Consider the following 9,919-nt stretch of genomic DNA (forward strand, 5'->3'; position numbering starts at 1 on the left):
GGGAAATTTATTCTTGGCCTGATCGTTTATTTATCGCGATAAACGGCGTCTACGCATGCCCGGGAACTGATATATGCGGAGTACCGGCGCTTTCGAGACACTTTATTTTTTGTCGAAAAAATGATAATTTCATGGGCTATAGGCTTAGTGTTTTTTCCATTTTTGGGGGAAATTTATTCTTGGCCTGATCGTTTATTTATCGCGATAAACGGCGTCTACGCATTCCCGGGAACTGATATATGCGGAGTACCGGCGCTTTCGAGACACTTTATTTTTTGTCGAAAAAATGATAATTTCATGGGCTATAGGCTTAGTGTTTTTTCCATTTTTGGGGGAAAATTATTCTTTCCCTGATCGTTTATTTATCGCGTTAAACGGCGTCTAGGCATGCCTGGGAACTGATATATGCGGAGTACCGGCGCTTTCGAGACACTTTTTTTTTCGTCGAAAAAACGATATTTTCATGGGCTATAGGCTTAGTGTTTTTTGATTTCTGGGGGAAATTTATTCTTGGCCTGATCGTTTATTTATCGCGATAAACGGTGTCTACACATGCCAGGGAACTGATATATACGGAGTACCGGTGCTTTCGAGACACTTTATTTTTCTTCGAAAAAACGATATTTTCATGGGCTATAGGCTTAGTGTTTTTTCCATTTTTGGGGGAAATTTATTCTTGGCCTGATCGTTTATTTATCGCGATAAACGGCGTCTACGCATGCCCGGGAACTGATATATGCGGAGTACCGGCGCTTTCGAGACACTTTATTTTTTGTCGAAAAAATGATAATTTCATGGGCTATAGGCTTAGTGTTTTTTCCATTTTGGGGGGAAAATTATTCTTTCCCTGATCGTTTATTTATCGCGTCAAACGGTGTCTAGGCATGCCTGGGAACTGATATATGCGGAGTACCGGCGCTTTCGAGACACTTTTTTTTTCGTCGAAAAAACGATATTTTCATGGGCTATAGGCTTAGTGTTTTTTCCATTTTTGGGTGAAAATTATTCTTTGCCTGATCGTTTATTTATCGCGTTAAACGGCGTCTAGGCATGCCTGGGAACTGATATAGGCGGAGTACCGGCGCTTTCGAGACGCTTTATTTTTCGTCGAAAAAATGATATTTTCATGGGCTATAGGCTTAGTGTTTTTTCCATTCTTGGGGGAAGTTTATTCTTGGCCTGATCGTTTATTTATCGCGATAAACGGTGTCTACACATGCCAGGGAACTGATATATACGGAGTACCGGTGCTTTCGAGACACTTTATTTTTCGTCGAAAAAACGATATTTTCATGGGCTATAGGCTTAGTGTTTTTTCCATTTTTGGGGGAAATTTATTATTGGCCTGATCGTTTATTTATCGCGATAAACGGTGTCTACGCATGCCCGGGAAATGATATATGCGGAGTACCGGCGCTTTCGAGACACTTTATTTTTTGTCGAAAAAATGATAATTTCATGGGCTATAGGCTTAGTGTTTTTTCCATTTTTGGGTGAAAATTATTCTTTGCCTGATCGTTTATTTCTCGCGTTAAACGGTGTCTACACATGCCAGGGAACTGATATATGGGGAGTACCGGTGCTTTTGAGACACTTCATTTTTCGTCGAAAAAATTATATTTTCATGGGCTATAGGCTTAGTGTTTTTTCCATTTTGGGGGGAAATTTATTCTTTGCCTGATCGTTTATTTCTCGCGTTAAACGGTGTCTACACATGCCAGGGAACTGATATATGCGGAGTACCGGTGCTTTCGAGACACTTTATTTTTCGTCGAAAAAATAATAATTTCATGGGCTATAGGCTTAGTGTTTTTTCTATTCTTGGGGGAAATTTATTCTTGGCCTGATCGTTTATTTATCGCGATAAACGGCGTCTACACATTCCCGGGAACTGATATATACGGAGTACCGGCGCTTTTAAGACACTTTATTTTTTGTCGAAAAAATGATAATTTCATGGGCTATAGGCTTAGTGTTTTTTCCATTTTTGGGTGAAAATTATTCTTTGCCTAATCGTTTATTTATCGCGTTAAACGGTGTCTACACATGCCAGGGAACTGATATATGCAGAGTACCGGTGCTTTCGAGAGACTTTATTTTTCGTCGAAAAAATGATATTTTCATGGGCTATAAGGCTTAGTGTTTTTTCCATTTTGGGGGGAAAATTATTCTTTGCCTGATCGTTTATTTATCGCGTTAAACGGCGTCTAGGCATGCCTGGGAACTGATATATGCGGAGTACCGGCCCTTTCGAGACACTTTATTTTTCGTCGAAAAAACATTTTCATGGGCTATAGGCTTAGTGTTTTTTCCATTTTTGGGGGAAAATTATTCTTTCCCTGATCGTTTATTTATCGCGTTAGACGGTGTCTAGGCATGCCTGGGAACTGATATATGCGGAGTACCGGCGCTTTCGAGACACTTTTTTTTCTTCGAAAAAACGATATTTTCATGGGCTATATGGCTTAGTGTTTTTTCCATTTTGGGGGGAAAATTATTCTTTGCCTGATCGTTTATTTATCGCGTTAAACGGCGTCTAGGCATGCCTGGGAACTGATATATGCGGAGTACCGGCCCTTTCGAGACACTTTATTTTTTGTCGAAAAAATAATAATTTCATGGGCTATAGGCTTAGTGTTTTTTCCATTTTGGGGGGAAATTTATTCTTGGCCTGATCGTTTATTTATCGCGATAAACGGCGTCTACGCATGCCCGGGAACTGATATGTGCGGAGTACCGGCGCTTTCGAGACACTTTATTTTTTGTCGAAAAAATAATAATTTCATGGGCTATATAGGCTTAGTGTTTTTTCCATTTTTGGGGGAAATTTATTCTTTGCCTAATCGTTTATTTATCGCGTTTAACGGTGTCTACACATGCCAGGGAACTGATATATGCAGAATACCGGTGCTTTCGAGACACTTTATTTTTCGTCGAAAAAATGATATTTTCATGGGCTATAGGCTTAGTGTTTTTTCCATTTTGGGGGGAAATTTATTCTTTGCCTGATCGTTTATTTATCGCGTTAAACGGCGTCTAGTCATGCCTGGGAACTGATATATGCGGAGTACCGGTGCTTTCGAGACACTTTATTTTTCTTCGAAAAAACGATATTTTCATGGGCTATAGGCTTAGTGTTTTTTTATTTCTGGGGGAAATTTATTCTTGGCCTGATCGTTTATTTATCGCGATAAACGGTGTCTACACATGCCAGGGAACTGATATATACGGAGTACCGGTGCTTTCGAGACACTTTATTTTTCTTCGAATAAACGATATTTTCATGGGCTAGGCTTAGTGTTTTTTCCATTTTTGGGGGAAATTTATTCTTGGCCTGATCGTTTATTTATCGCGATAAACGGCGTCTACGCATTCCCGGGAACTGATATATGCGGAGTACCGGCGCTTTCGAGACACTTTATTTTTTGTCGAAAAAATGATAATTTCATGGGCTATAGGCTTAGTGTTTTTTCCATTTTTGGGGGAAATTTATTCTTGGCCTGATCGTTTATTTATCGCGATAAACGGCGTCTACGCATGCCCGGGAACTGATATATGCGGAGTACCGGCGCTTTCGAGACACTTTATTTTTTGTCGAAAAAATGATAGTTTCATGGGCGCTTAGTGTTTTTTCCATTTTTGGGGGAAAATTATTCTTTCCCTGATCGTTTATTTATCGCGTTAAACGGTGTCTAGGCATGCCTGGGAACTGATATATGCGGAGTACCGGCGCTTTCGAGACACTTTTTTTTTCGTCGAAAAAACGATATTTTCATGGGCTATAGGCTTAGTGTTTTTTCCATTTTTGGGTGAAAATTATTCTTTGCCTGATCGTTTATTTATCGCGTTAAACGGCGTCTAGGCATGCCTGGGAACTGATATATGCGGAGTACCGGTGCTTTCGAGACACTTTATTTTTCTTCGAAAAAACGATATTTTCATGGGCTAGGCTTAGTGTTTTTTCCATTTTTGGGGGAAATTTATTCTTGGCCTGATCGTTTATTTATCGCGATAAACGGCGTCTACGCATTCCCGGGAACTGATATATGCAGAGTACCGGCGCTTTCGAGACACTTTATTTTTTGTCGAAAAAATGATAATTTCATGGGCTATAGGCTTAGTGTTTTTTCCATTTTTGGGGGAAAATTATTCTTTCCCTGATCGTTTATTTATCGCGTTAAACGGCGTCTAGGCATGCCTGGGAACTGATATATGCGGAGTACCGGCGCTTTCGAGACACTTTTTTTTTCGTCGAAAAAACGATATTTTCATGGGCTATAGGCTTAGTGTTTTTTGATTTCTGGGGGAAATTTATTCTTGGCCTGATCGTTTATTTATCGCGATAAACGGTGTCTACACATGCCAGGGAACTGATATATACGGAGTACCGGGGCTTTCGAGACACTTTATTTTTCTTCGAAAAAACGATATTTTCATGGGCTATAGGCTTAGTGTTTTTTCCATTTTTGGGGGAAATTTATTCTTGGCCTGATCGTTTATTTATCGCGATAAACGGCGTCTACGCATGCCCGGGAACTGATATATGCGGAGTACCGGCGCTTTCGAGACACTTTATTTTTTGTCGAAAAAATGATAATTTCATGGGCTATAGGCTTAGTGTTTTTTCCATTTTGGGGGGAAAATTATTCTTTCCCTGATCGTTTATTTATCGCGTCAAACGGTGTCTAGGCATGCCTGGGAACTGATATATGCGGAGTACCGGCGCTTTCGAGACACTTTTTTTTTCGTCGAAAAAACGATATTTTCATGGGCTATAGGCTTAGTGTTTTTTCCATTTTTGGGTGAAAATTATTCTTTGCCTGATCGTTTATTTATCGCGTTAAACGGCGTCTAGGCATGCCTGGGAACTGATATAGGCGGAGTACCGGCGCTTTCGAGACGCTTTATTTTTCGTCGAAAAAATGATATTTTCATGGGCTATAGGCTTAGTGTTTTTTCCATTCTTGGGGGAAGTTTATTCTTGGCCTGATCGTTTATTTATCGCGATAAACGGTGTCTACACATGCCAGGGAACTGATATATACGGAGTACCGGTGCTTTCGAGACACTTTATTTTTCGTCGAAAAAACGATATTTTCATGGGCTATAGGCTTAGTGTTTTTTCCATTTTTGGGGGAAATTTATTATTGGCCTGATCGTTTATTTATCGCGATAAACGGTGTCTACGCATGCCCGGGAAATGATATATGCGGAGTACCGGCGCTTTCGAGACACTTTATTTTTTGTCGAAAAAATGATAATTTCATGGGCTATAGGCTTAGTGTTTTTTCCATTTTTGGGTGAAAATTATTCTTTGCCTGATCGTTTATTTCTCGCGTTAAACGGTGTCTACACATGCCAGGGAACTGATATATGGGGAGTACCGGTGCTTTTGAGACACTTTATTTTTCGTCGAAAAAATTATATTTTCATGGGCTATAGGCTTAGTGTTTTTTCCATTTTGGGGGGAAATTTATTCTTTGCCTGATCGTTTATTTATCGCGTTAAACGGTGTCTACACATGCCAGGGAACTGATATATGCAGAGTACCGGTGCTTTCGAGAGACTTTATTTTTCGTCGAAAAAATGATATTTTCATGGGCTATAAGGCTTAGTGTTTTTTCCATTTTGGGGGGAAAATTATTCTTTGCCTGATCGTTTATTTATCGCGTTAAACGGCGTCTAGGCATGCCTGGGAACTGATATATGCGGAGTACCGGCCCTTTCGAGACACTTTATTTTTCGTCGAAAAAACATTTTCATGGGCTATAGGCTTAGTGTTTTTTCCATTTTTGGGGGAAAATTATTCTTTCCCTGATCGTTTATTTATCGCGTTAGACGGTGTCTAGGCATGCCTGGGAACTGATATATGCGGAGTACCGGCGCTTTCGAGACACTTTTTTTTCTTCGAAAAAACGATATTTTCATGGGCTATATGGCTTAGTGTTTTTTCCATTTTGGGGGGAAAATTATTCTTTGCCTGATCGTTTATTTATCGCGTTAAACGGCGTCTAGGCATGCCTGGGAACTGATATATGCGGAGTACCGGCCCTTTCGAGACACTTTATTTTTTGTCGAAAAAATAATAATTTCATGGGCTATAGGCTTAGTGTTTTTTCCATTTTGGGGGGAAATTTATTCTTGGCCTGATCGTTTATTTATCGCGATAAACGGCGTCTACGCATGCCCGGGAACTGATATGTGCGGAGTACCGGCGCTTTCGAGACACTTTATTTTTTGTCGAAAAAATAATAATTTCATGGGCTATATAGGCTTAGTGTTTTTTCCATTTTTGGGGGAAATTTATTCTTTGCCTAATCGTTTATTTATCGCGTTAAACGGTGTCTACACATGCCAGGGAACTGATATATGCAGAATACCGGTGCTTTCGAGACACTTTATTTTTCGTCGAAAAAATGATATTTTCATGGGCTATAGGCTTAGTGTTTTTTCCATTTTGGGGGGAAATTTATTCTTTGCCTGATCGTTTATTTATCGCGTTAAACGGCGTCTAGTCATGCCTGGGAACTGATATATGCGGAGTACCGGTGCTTTCGAGACACTTTATTTTTCTTCGAAAAAACGATATTTTCATGGGCTATAGGCTTAGTGTTTTTTGATTTCTGGGGGAAATTTATTCTTGGCCTGATCGTTTATTTATCGCGATAAACGGTGTCTACACATGCCAGAGAACTGATATATACGGAGTACCGGTGCTTTCGAGACACTTTATTTTTCTTCGAAAAAACGATATTTTCATGGGCTATAGGCTTAGTGTTTTTTCCATTTTTGGGGGAAATTTATTCTTGGCCTGATCGTTTATTTATCGCGATAAACGGCGTCTACGCATGCCCGGGAACTGATATATGCGGAGTACCGGCGCTTTCGAGACACTTTATTTTTTGTCGAAAAAATGATAATTTCATGGGCTATAGGCTTAGTGTTTTTTCCATTTTTGGGGGAAAATTATTCTTTCCCTGATCGTTTATTTATCGCGTTAAACGGTGTCTAGGCCTGCCTGGGAACTGATATATGCGGAGTACCGGCGCTTTCGAGACACTTTTTTTTTCGTCGAAAAAACGATATTTTCATGGGCTATAGGCTTAGTGTTTTTTCCATTTTTGGGTGAAAGTTATTCTTTGCCTGATCGTTTATTTATCGCGTTAAACGGCGTCTAGGCATGCCTGGGAACTGATATATGCGGAGTACCGGCGCTTTCGAGACACTTTATTTTTCGTCGAAAAAATGATATTTTCATGGGCTATAGGCTTAGTGTTTTTTCCATTCTTGGGGGAAATTTATTCTTGGCCTGATCGTTTATTTATCGCGATAAACGGTGTCTACACATGCCAGGGAACTGATATATACGGAGTACCGGTGCTTTCGAGACACTTTATTTTTCGTCGAAAAAACGATATTTTCATGGGCTATAGGCTTAGTGTTTTTTCCATTTTTGGGGGAAATTTATTCTTGGCCTGATCGTTTATTTATCGCGATAAACGGCGTCTATGCATGCCCGGGAACTGATATATGCGGAGTACTGGCGCTTTCGAGACACTTTATTTTTTGTCGAAAAAATGATAATTTCATGGGCTATAAGGCTTAGTGTTTTTTCCATTTTGGGGGGAAAATTATTCTTTGCCTGATCGTTTATTTATCGCGTTAAACGGCATCTAGGCATGCCTGGGAACTGATATATGCGGAGTACCGGCGCTTTCGAGACACTTTATTTTTCGTCGAAAAAATGATATTTTCATGGGCTATAGGCTTAGTGTTTTTTCCATTCTTGGGGGAAATTTATTCTTGGCCTGATCGTTTATTTATCGCGATAAACGGTGTCTACACATGCCAGGGAACTGATATATACGGAGTACCGGTGCTTTCGAGACACTTTATTTTTCGTCGAAATAACGATATTTTCATGGGCTATATAGGCTTAGTGTTTTTTCCATTTTTGGGGGAAATTTATTCTTGGCCTGATCGTTTATTTATCGCGATAAACGGCGTCTACGCATGCCCGGGAACTGATATATGCGGAGTACCGGCGCTTTCGAGACACTTTATTTTTCGTCGAAAAAATAATTTCATGGGCTATAGGCTTAGTGTTTTTTCCATTTTTGGGTGAAAATTATTCTTTGCCTAATCGTTTATTTATCGCGTTAAACGGTGTCTACACATGCCAGGGAACTGATATATGCAGAGTACCGGTGCTTTCGAGACACTTTATTTTTCGTCGAAAAAATGATATTTTCATGGGCTATAAGGCTTAGTGTTTTTTCCATTTTGGGGGGAAAATTATTCTTTGCCTGATCGTTTATTTATCGCGTTAAACGGCATCTAGGCATGCCTGGGAACTGATATATGCGGAGTACCGGCGCTTTCGAGACACTTTATTTTTCGTCGAAAAAATGATATTTTCATGGGCTATAGGCTTAGTGTTTTTTCCATTCTTGGGGGAAATTTATTCTTGGCCTGATCGTTTATTTATCGCGTTAAACGGTGTCTACACATGCCAGGGAACTGATATATGCAGAGTACCGGTGCTTTCGAGACACTTTATTTTTCGTCGAAAAAATGATATTTTCATGGGCTATAAGGCTTAGTGTTTTTTCCATTTTGGGGGGAAAATTATTCTTTGCCTGATCGTTTATTTATCGCGTTAAACGGCATCTAGGCATGCCTGGGAACTGATATATGCGGAGTACCGGCGCTTTCGAGACACTTTATTTTTCGTCGAAAAAATGATATTTTCATGGGCTATAGGCTTAGTGTTTTTTCCATTCTTGGGGGAAATTTATTCTTGGCCTGATCGTTTATTTATCGCGATAAACGGTGTCTACACATGCCAGGGAACTGATATATACGGAGTACCGGTGCTTTCGAGACACTTTATTTTTCGTCGAAAAAACGATATTTTCATGGGCTATATAGGCTTAGTGTTTTTTCCATTTTTGGGGGAAATTTATTCTTGGCCTGATCGTTTATTTATCGCGATAAACGGCGTCTACGCATGCCCGGGAACTGATATATGCGGAGTACCGGCGCTTTCGAGACACTTTATTTTTCGTCGAAAAAATAATTTCATGGGCTATAGGCTTAGTGTTTTTTCCATTTTTGGGTGAAAATTATTCTTTGCCTAATCGTTTATTTATCGCGTTAAACGGTGTCTACACATGCCAGGGAACTGATATATGCAGAGTACCGGTGCTTTCGAGACACTTTATTTTTCGTCGAAAAAATGATATTTTCATGGGCTATAAGGCTTAGTGTTTTTTCCATTTTGGGGGGAAAATTATTCTTTGCCTGATCGTTTATTTATCGCGTTAAACGGCATCTAGGCATGCCTGGGAACTGATATATGCGGAGTACCGGCGCTTTCGAGACACTTTATTTTTCGTCGAAAAAATGATATTTTCATGGGCTATAGGCTTAGTGTTTTTTCCATTCTTGGGGGAAATTTATTCTTGGCCTGATCGTTTATTTATCGCGTTAAACGGTGTCTACACATGCCAGGGAACTGATATATGCAGAGTACCGGTGCTTTCGAGACACTTTATTTTTCGTCGAAAAAATGATATTTTCATGGGCTATAAGGCTTAGTGTTTTTTCCATTTTGGGGGGAAAATTATTCTTTGCCTGATCGTTTATTTATCGCGTTAAACGGCATCTAGGCATGCCTGGGAACTGATATATGCGGAGTACCGGCGCTTTCGAGACACTTTATTTTTCGTCGAAAAAATGATATTTTCATGGGCTATAGGCTTAGTGTTTTTTCCATTCTTGGGGGAAATTTATTCTTGGCCTGATCGTTTATTTATCGCGATAAACGGTGTCTACACATGCCAGGGAACTGATATATACGGAGTACCGGTGCTTTCGAGACACTTTATTTTTCGTCGAAAAAACGATATTTTCATGG

The sequence above is a fragment of the Dermacentor andersoni genome, chromosome 10 (assembly GCF_023375885.2).
Source record: "Dermacentor andersoni chromosome 10, qqDerAnde1_hic_scaffold, whole genome shotgun sequence".
In the NCBI taxonomy this organism is placed as follows: Eukaryota; Metazoa; Arthropoda; class Arachnida; order Ixodida; family Ixodidae; genus Dermacentor; species Dermacentor andersoni.